Source organism: Halichoerus grypus, chromosome 2 (genome assembly GCF_964656455.1).
Source record: "Halichoerus grypus chromosome 2, mHalGry1.hap1.1, whole genome shotgun sequence".
NCBI classification, from domain to species: Eukaryota; Metazoa; Chordata; class Mammalia; order Carnivora; family Phocidae; genus Halichoerus; species Halichoerus grypus.
Window position 1 is genome coordinate 128,425,296 of NC_135713.1, and position 9,207 is coordinate 128,434,502.

A 9,207-nucleotide genomic window follows, 5' to 3' on the forward strand; every position below is an offset into this window, starting at 1 on the left:
GTCACCTATAAACGTCTTCCTGTTTGCTGAGGCCACCCCTTATTGACGTTCTAGCTTCATGCTCTAGGCAGCCTGATGTAATAGTGGACAGAACTGCTGAAGACTTATGAGAAAATCCCAATTTTTGTACTTTAAATTATTTTGTCAGTTTCCTGTATTGTTTCACGTGTTCAACATCAAAGTTTTGGTCAAGTTTTAAACAAATACAGGCAACAATGTTGTTCCCAATTCCTCAAATCAACAGTATTTTTGCTCCATCTCCAAGTCCTACATTTGCCCAACAGTATGGCTCAAAAGACCGCTAGACCACTGGTTCCTTCAGTCAGTTTTGTTAAAGATTGGTTATGGCCATTGGCAGTATTGCCTTAGACTTAAGCAAGCAAGACCCTTGCTCTGGCTGCTCTTCAGAGGGTTCCATACTTTAGAGTTTCTGACTCAAAAATGTATAACTCCCTTTCTGGAATCTGAAGCTAGACTATACCAGCAACGTCATCTAGGCTGAAGCCTTATGCCCAGCTAGGGACCTAGTGGATCCAAGGCCCTATTTTTCTCCTTTGGGGAGCTCTCTGACCCGATAGCCCTCCCAGTTATGTGAGGTTGATCAGATGTGCCACAAAGCTTGAGGACTCCGCCTGTTGGATCATTTCAGGAGCCAGTGGCCAGGTCCCAGTATCAAGTGGGCAACCTGGTGAGTATATCACTCCTGCTGCCAATACGGTAATTGTCTTGTGAAATGGTGCAAATTTATGCCTCCAGAATGGAGTTGTCATGCTGATTGTGGGTGACACTCACTCACATTGGGTAAGGGACAAGTGCATGGCTTTGGGACACTGAAGGTCCACTGCCAAATCATGGGCCATGTGTGTGAGCCAGCACTCACCCACCTGCATTCTAACCATGATAGCTTCTCTAGTCTACAGCAGAGATGTTTTGGTCATTCTTTACCCTGTGTAGAGGGGGTTCCACTCGTACCCAGGATAGTCACACCAACTCTGCTTGCAAGCTCACCACCCTGAGTCGGTAGTCCTCCTAGAGGGGCCACCCCGATCTCTTCTGAGGGCTTGAGGGCTTTCAGGACTGTTGCTAAGACACAAGTGGCTCTTCGGATAAAAGTCCTCTCTTGCCTCAGATCTAAGCACACTAAGCATTCTTAAACCATGTTGGAGGAAGGACTGATATTCTATTCACCTTCCCATGAATACCTCCCTTATCCTTCGCATTGTTGGCAACATGTGGAAGGAAAGAGTGTGGCTAACATTGAGAAAGATCACATTCCAGGAATGCCATGATTGTGTGCAGCCTAGAGAGAAATAGAAGATATACTATTCTACATTTTATGCTATAAAATTCGAAATGATGAATTTAACATGACCAGGTATAAATTATTGGTCTCATTTCCCTGCATACTCTGGGTACACGTGCATTTTATGGTCATTATCAGTGCAGCTCAGTAACAACCTTTGAGAGGATCGTCGGAAGCCAGTGTTCGTGGGCCACATGAAGGATTATGCACTGTCATGAGCAATGATGGAACCAGCAGTAAATAAATGGTATTATGGAATTACAGAGGCAAGGAAGTCTATTTTGTTTCAGTACAAAATACAAACAGAAATTCTGAAGAGCACAGCATTGTCTATAATAACAGTGTTGCTACCGTTTTTCTCATGGTGGGAGACATGCAATTAGGATGGTATGTGTGACAGTAAAGGTCACAAGAAGTGGTTCTTTGACCCAAACAGGAAGAAATGGTATCTGAATACCACAAAGAGTCTTCATGTGCACTGACTGGACAATAAACAAATATGTGAGGACCTTTTTTCTTCTCATTAGATATTCATCAATAAGTCGACAAACCTTACCTGTTTCAATAAATGTTATAATTGCTTTAAATCAAATTGTATATAGAGACAGAGGCCCCATTCAAAATATTTGCTCAGGGCTCTCCACTCCCAGGAGCAGCCTCAGTGGTAGGTATCAGTGACAAAGGACTGAGGATCCACAATATGCTAAACACTCTACGGCTGGTGTGTGTATTAACACTAATCTTTAATCCTCACAACCTCTCTGTTGGGTAAATTTTTTTTAATCAACACTTCAAAGATTATTTATCTATTCTAGAGAGAGAGAACACATGAGAGCAAGGGGAGGAGCAGAGGGAAAGGGACAAGTAGATCTGTGCTGAACATGGAGCCCAACATGGGACTCGATCCCAGGACCCTGAGATCATGACCTGAGCTGAAATCAAGAGTTGGATGCTTAACCAACTGAGCCACCCAGGCACTCCTTTTTTATTAACATTTTAAAAAGAGGAACAATTGAGACTCAAAGAAGCTAAGCCACTTGTCCAAGGCTACAAAGACAATCGAGTCAAGCATGATTTCTAGTCTGTCCAACTCCAAAGCCCAAGCTCTCTCTTACTAAATCATAAATATGAGCAATGACAATGTAGAACTCTTCAAAGCAGATGTTTGGGAGGTAATATATATATATTAGCAGTAATGCTGCTGCTACCAAAAGATATCTTTTGGGATCACCTCATTTGAAATGGCTTAAAAGAGTGTTTAAACCATAAAAATCACAACAATGGATAAAAGCCATTATCTTTACACAGGGGCAGGGATAGTCATCTTTGGCCCCAAATCTTTCTTGTTTTCCTACTTCACTTGCCTGGCCCCATGGAGGAAGGATGGTGGAGGGTTATAGGAACACGTGAAAGGTTAGATATGCATGGGTGTAGTATCTAGAGTACATTAAGGAGAAGAGCAGATTGAGGTTCATCTTTGTGCTCTCTGCTGACAATGAGTACAGTCAATTGATAACACAGATTTAATTGGCTGAAGGCTATAAAAGAAATTGCTGGACATTGTATTACTGTACACCAAGGTCTACTTATATGGTACATTTAACTTTCAAAGCACTTTGTATGAATTACATAATGTCATCCTCTTCAGGCTCTGTGAGGATGATGAGAAATGCAACTTGTGGGGCATCTGGGTGGCTCAGTCATTAAGCGGCTGCCTTCGGCTCAGGTCATGATCCCAGGGCCCTGGGATTGAGCCCCGCATCGGGCTCCCTGCTCCACGGGAAGCCTGCTTCTCCCTCTCCCACTCCCACTGCTTGTGTTCCCTCTCTCGTGTCTCTCTCTGTCAAATAAATAAATAAAATCTTTAAAAAAAAAAAAAAAAGAAATGCAACTTGTCAACTCTGTACTTCGAATGTGTTTGTAGTCTGCAAATACATACAGGATGCTAGTGCTGGTAAAGACTGAAGTGACCTAGGACTAAGTTTTTATTTTCTGATATCAGAAAAGATGTGTAAACTTGAAATAGAAAGATGAATGATGTAATATTAAAGTTACCTATTTTTGCCCTCATGAGTTAGTTGGTCTTAGATAATTGTAACTACTAATTTTGGCCATAGACTAATGCCCTATCATCTAAAACATTATATGAGTTATGTTAAAATGAGAGAGTTTTCTGTGCATAGCCGTGTGGGACAGGAAGCATTGTTAACAGATAAATCATTCAATGAGATAAAAAGGACATTAAAATTCATTGGTTTTCCAATAAATCTTAGTATTTTCTCTTGTCATGATCTTGGAACAAAACTGGATTAAATGATGGGTCAAGCTGACAGTTGTCAGAGTGGCTGCCCCCAAGAGACACTGAAACAGCATTGAAATTGATTAGAATCTGGCATAAAAACATAGATCCAGTCCATTAATTCAGGTAGTTCTTCATGACTATTTAGATGACCAGAAAAAAAAAATGCAATTTTGTCTCTCTCCTCTTTGAATATAAAAAAATATCTTATTTTGAACTGAAATGTATTACAGTATTAAATATGTAAACCCGATTGCCTCTTAAGGAAGATGGGGCATAGGTGTGGGGGAATCTTTCATTTTCTGAGCATAATCAACATGTCTCCCCTCATCAAAATGGCCTTAGACACACTGAATGTATATGAAGTAGTGGGTTAAATTGAATGGTTTGCAGTAAGAATCAGGGATGGAGCTAAATTGCTGTGTATAATAAACCAAGAGAGAGAGAGTAGTGGTGGTGAGTAGAGGGGGCTGGGGTAACACAGGATGGAGGCAAGCGCTGCAGAGCCAGAGCAGGGAAAAGGGAAAGAGGACCCCTGATGGATGTGAGGCCAAGAACGGAAACTTGGGAGGGGAATATGAAATGAAAAATTTTGAAATGAATGTTATACACTGAGAAATAGAATCCCTTTCCTTGTGACCTGTGTTAGGTTTAATAAAATCCCCATTATTTATTAATGCTCCTTTGCAAAGAGAGTTTTATGTGGGGAGAGCCCAAAGGAAAAGGCCAAGTCACAAAAAATTATATAACTTTTTTATCATTAGAGAATTATTTTCATGAAAAAACAAGCTGACAGAATCAGGAGAAAGAGACAAGACATTGTGGTTAGAGAGTTCTAGTACATTCTTCTCAGAAGCAGAAAGGTAAAGAAGACAAACCATCACAAATATCAAAGTTGAATAATGTAATTAACAAGCTCAAACTAATAGCTATAAATAAAATTTTATATACTGAGCGGAGAATACATACATTAAATAGTCACTAAATATATGTGAAATAGTTCAATTTCCCTAACTTACTCTTTGGTATACCAAAAATCTGGCACTTCAGCTTAATTCAGCATAGGCTACCTTTGGGCCCACATTTGGGATGGCTAACCAAGGAAACTGTTAGAACCATTTCCAGGCCTTCAGTTTTGAATACAGAATCTCTGATGAGTGAACCCTATCACTTCATATTGCTTCTATCTTGATCCTATACTTTAAAAATCTATTCCTATATATATTTCCCAGCTTTCTGGAAAAGTCTTTATTTTGTGTGTATCAGATCTCATGGATCATACTTCCTGTTTTGTCCTTTGAGGCTTCTTGAGTCTTGAGCTTAGTTATAGGTCTGCAAGTAAAGAGAGATGGTGAGAGTAGGTCCCGAGGAAGATCTGTAGTGCCTTGCAAGATAACTACCTCTGAGGAAGCCAGTACATGTTCTTTAGCCAAGGGAAGACTAATCTCATTAGGCAGAGGTTAAAAGTCTTCTTCTCTAGGCAAAGAAGGCTTGGCAGAATTTTGAGGTTCCAAGTACCAAGCTTCACTGGAATTTGCCTGTGTTACCCCTTTCTAATTATTCAGATTCTACTCCAACTATATCAATGATCTAACGTTAACAATAGAGATTCTATAGGATTGGGAATTTGATTTGCATTTGTAATTCAGCCATCCCCAGGATCAGACATTGGGTTTGATTTTGGGAGTTATCTTCCCTATGGCTACAAGTGATGAGTTTCCTTTGGACAATTATTGAAGTTTCCTTCCCTTGGGCAGACTTTCAGCTTGGAATTTAAAGCCCTGAGCTCATTACTTTCTTTCCCTCATTTCTGTAGCACAATAGCCAACCAACTCCATTATACTTTTTAAAACTTTTTCTTTTTAAGAGAGAGAGAGCATGAGCAGGTGGTGAGGAGCAGAGGGAGAGGGAGACAGAGAGAGAATCCCAAGCATTCTCCATGCTCAGCACGAAGCCCCGCGGCTCGATCCCACAACCCTGAGATCATGACTTGAGCTGAAATCAGGAGTCAGACGATTGACTGAGTCACCCAGGTGCCCGTATACTTCTTATTTTCACTAAGATGCTCTACGGAAGCAATTACTAGGCCTCCCAGAGCATTGGCTTCAACGGACACATGATTACATTGTCTATAGGTGATAATTTAAGTAATCGTTGTGAAATTATGTGCCGCAGATGACCAAGGTCCCTTTTCCCCTGGACATAAGGTCATTAATGCCTAAAAGTCTAATCCGATCAGAGGATCCATTCCAGAAAACTCAAAGCCATTTCTGAGAACTAATCCTAAAGATTCTACTCCTCTGGAATCACTCTTGGTACCAAATTCTATACCAATCAGCCTTCAATCAGAGCAGCAGAATCAGTAAGATATGTAGATATACATATGATGTAGATGGAAATATAGCTGTAGATACAGATGCAGATATATAGAGATAGAGGTACATAGATACAGATGTAGATCTATTAAAGGATTTGCTACAAGGATTTGACTTTATACAATTACGGGAGCCCGTGAGTCAATGTCTGTAATGTCTTTGCATTTAATGTTGGAGCCAAAGTCTGCAGTGCAGGCAGCAGTCAGGAAGGAAAGATGAGGTAATGGAGGGAAGAGCAAAGACAAGCTTGTGACCCCAATCAAGAGCTGGAACCTAGAAGGATAGATTGAAACACACATCAGTTCTTGCAACCTGTGACCTTGATGGTATGGATGGTGTGCAAGAGAAGCTATTGCTATTGTCTGTCATCATAGAATTTGACACACACCTGGTTCAAGAGTTAGGGCAACTGAAGGAGGATCAGGGGAAGGTGGAGCTTGATGCAGCCCTTTTACTCTCTTATTGTCCTGCCTACTCCTGAGGGCAGAATATGGGAGTCTTCAACTATAATTGCAGATATGTCTATTTCTCCTTTAAATTCTATCATTTTTGCTTCTTGTACTTTGAAGACTTATTATTTGGTGCATACTTATTTCAGATTGTTGTATTTTTTTTTAATTGACTACTTTATCATTACATAATGTCTCTCTTTATCCCCAATGATATTCCTTTCTCTGACATCTATTTTGCCTGATAGTATATACCTATTCTGGGTATCTTTGTGCTTAGTGTTTGCATGGCATAGCTATTTCCATTCTTTTACTTTTAACCTATTTATATATTTTTTATTTAAAATGTGTTTCATCAGATATCATCTAGTTCAGCCTTAAGTAGCTGGGGTAAGGAACACTTCTGCAAGGCTTATTGCAAAATTCTTTTGTTGGTTTTCTACAACCAAATTTGCACTACTTGAAATGCTAGTGTATTAAATTTATGTTTTCAGAAGGCCCACTTAAAATATAAATATATATGTATTTGTATATATTTATATATATTACACATAAGTATATATATATATATATATATATATTTTTTTTTTTTTTTTTTTTTTTAAAGAGAAAAAGTGTGTCCACAGAGAGCAGAGGGCGAGAGAGAGAGGATCTCAAGCAGACTCCACACTGAGTGTGGAGCCTGATGCAGGGCTGGATCTCACGACTCTGAGATCATGACCTGAGCCGAAACCAAGAGTCAGACTCTTAATCAACTGAGCCACCCAGGTGCCCCTGTAATATAAATATATTTCTTGAGATGAAGGGCACATCAACGAATTTGTTATCAGTCATCACCACATGAGTAGAAGGAAAGTTCCAGAGGGACTGGAACCCACTATGGGTAAACTCTGAAATCTACACAGGATTTGAGATGGAAATGGAATATGGAAGATAGGAGGGATTATCCTGTAGGTAAGTGACCAAGCATGATATAAAATAGATATATAAGGGAGGACAGTAGACAAGAGAAAAGAAAGGAAGTAGTTGCCTAAAAAGCATCAAGGGAAATGAGACGAATTTCATGGTGGGTTTTAGAGTAAAAAAAAAAAAAAAAAGCCTCATCTTATTTATCAGTTTTTCTTAGGGCCAGAATTAGATACTATCCTCAGTTAATCTCATTTCATCTGGTCTAGTTAGGATGTGGAAACCCTTGGAGAGGCCATCAGAAATAGGAGGACAGAAGTTTAAAACGCCATGAGTTAACTCGGTTCTCCAAAACAGTTCTTTTGTAACTTGACATTTTGACCTGTTAAATTCTGTATCATCTCCAAATTGCTCACTATCAAGAGAGCTATCTCTTGCTTACACCAACTATGTGGTTCCACTATATTTGTGTGTAGTTCAGTTTCTCGTTCTGTGGAAACTGTTCTATTTTTTTCTAATGGCACATTACTTTCATAATTCTCTTTTGCTTGGGGCACAAAATGACTTTTTCCATCATAGTTAGCTAGATACCCAAAGCCTTGCTTGTGTCAGAATACTCATGCTACATTTATTTTGGGGGCATAGAATGGCTGCATGATTCTCAATAGCTATCTGGCTTTAAATTGTTTTACCCTAGTTAAAGACTCTCCCAGCAAATAGAAAACGATCCCCGCTTGCCATAGCAGAGGAATGCAAAGGCATAATGTCACTTTGGATTCCAGATAAGCCAGGGACATATATCCTTACCGATGGGCACTGCGTATGTTAACAACTGAAAATGCTGAGTAATAAAATCCAGTGTTAAGCCACCATACCCTGCTATGCTTTCCCATTTGCCATCATTATGCTGCTGAGGAGGCAGTGGGGGTGGGCAATGGAAAATGACAAAATAAAGCTGTCTCTCTTTGGCAGAACACGGCTCACAAAGCATTCTTGCTGAATGTCCACTCATTTGATCATTCCAATGCTGTGAAGAAGGCATGAAATGATTCATTATTTCTTAATGGATGAAGAAGTTCCAGCTGAGTGGGAGACTTTCCCAAGGTCACTCACACTGGTAGGAACTGACCGAGGCTGAATTCTAGCCTCCCGACTCCTGACCCCGTTGTCTTTGCTGGTTGATTTTGCCGGGGGGGTGGGGGGTGGGGGGGGGAGATAAATTTGACGGAACTGTCTGTTTACTTGAGGCTGAGAGCTCAAGAAATTGACAGAGATCACTGTGTAAACAAATCCAAGCTAGAATTTCACTTTTGCTTTAGTTATTAATTTTTTGTAGCATAGATCCATTTTCAGTTATTTTCTTAAGCCAAGTAAATGTCAAAAGAAAATCAACATTCACCTGTTCAGCACCCTCAGCACCTGCCAACCTCCACGGAATAGGGCACAAATAGTTTGGTCTGACTCACTTTTATGGGCCTGAAAAGTCCTTCCATTTATCTCCGCCTACTAAAATTTTACCGGTTCTTTCAGACCTATTTCAAAGATCCACGGTTTCTATGAAACCTCGGATCCCCCTCCACCAGGTATGATCCCTTCTCCTTTTGAACTGCCATTGTAGTTTACTTGTGTTTATTTGCCATTTTATAATACTTTCTATGTGCTGTTAAAGTAATCAAACAAGGAGGCCATTACACAGAGGGTGCTCTTATGCCACGATGTCCTACACAAGCAAACCAAAATCTAAGCCTGGAAATGCCTCAAGGTTACGAAATCAAAACGTTAAGGGCAACCAGTCACAAACAGCCAACTAGGCTTTAAGCTACGGACAATCAATAATTTCCTTTCTTTATTTCTGTGCTTTCTCTACATAAATCT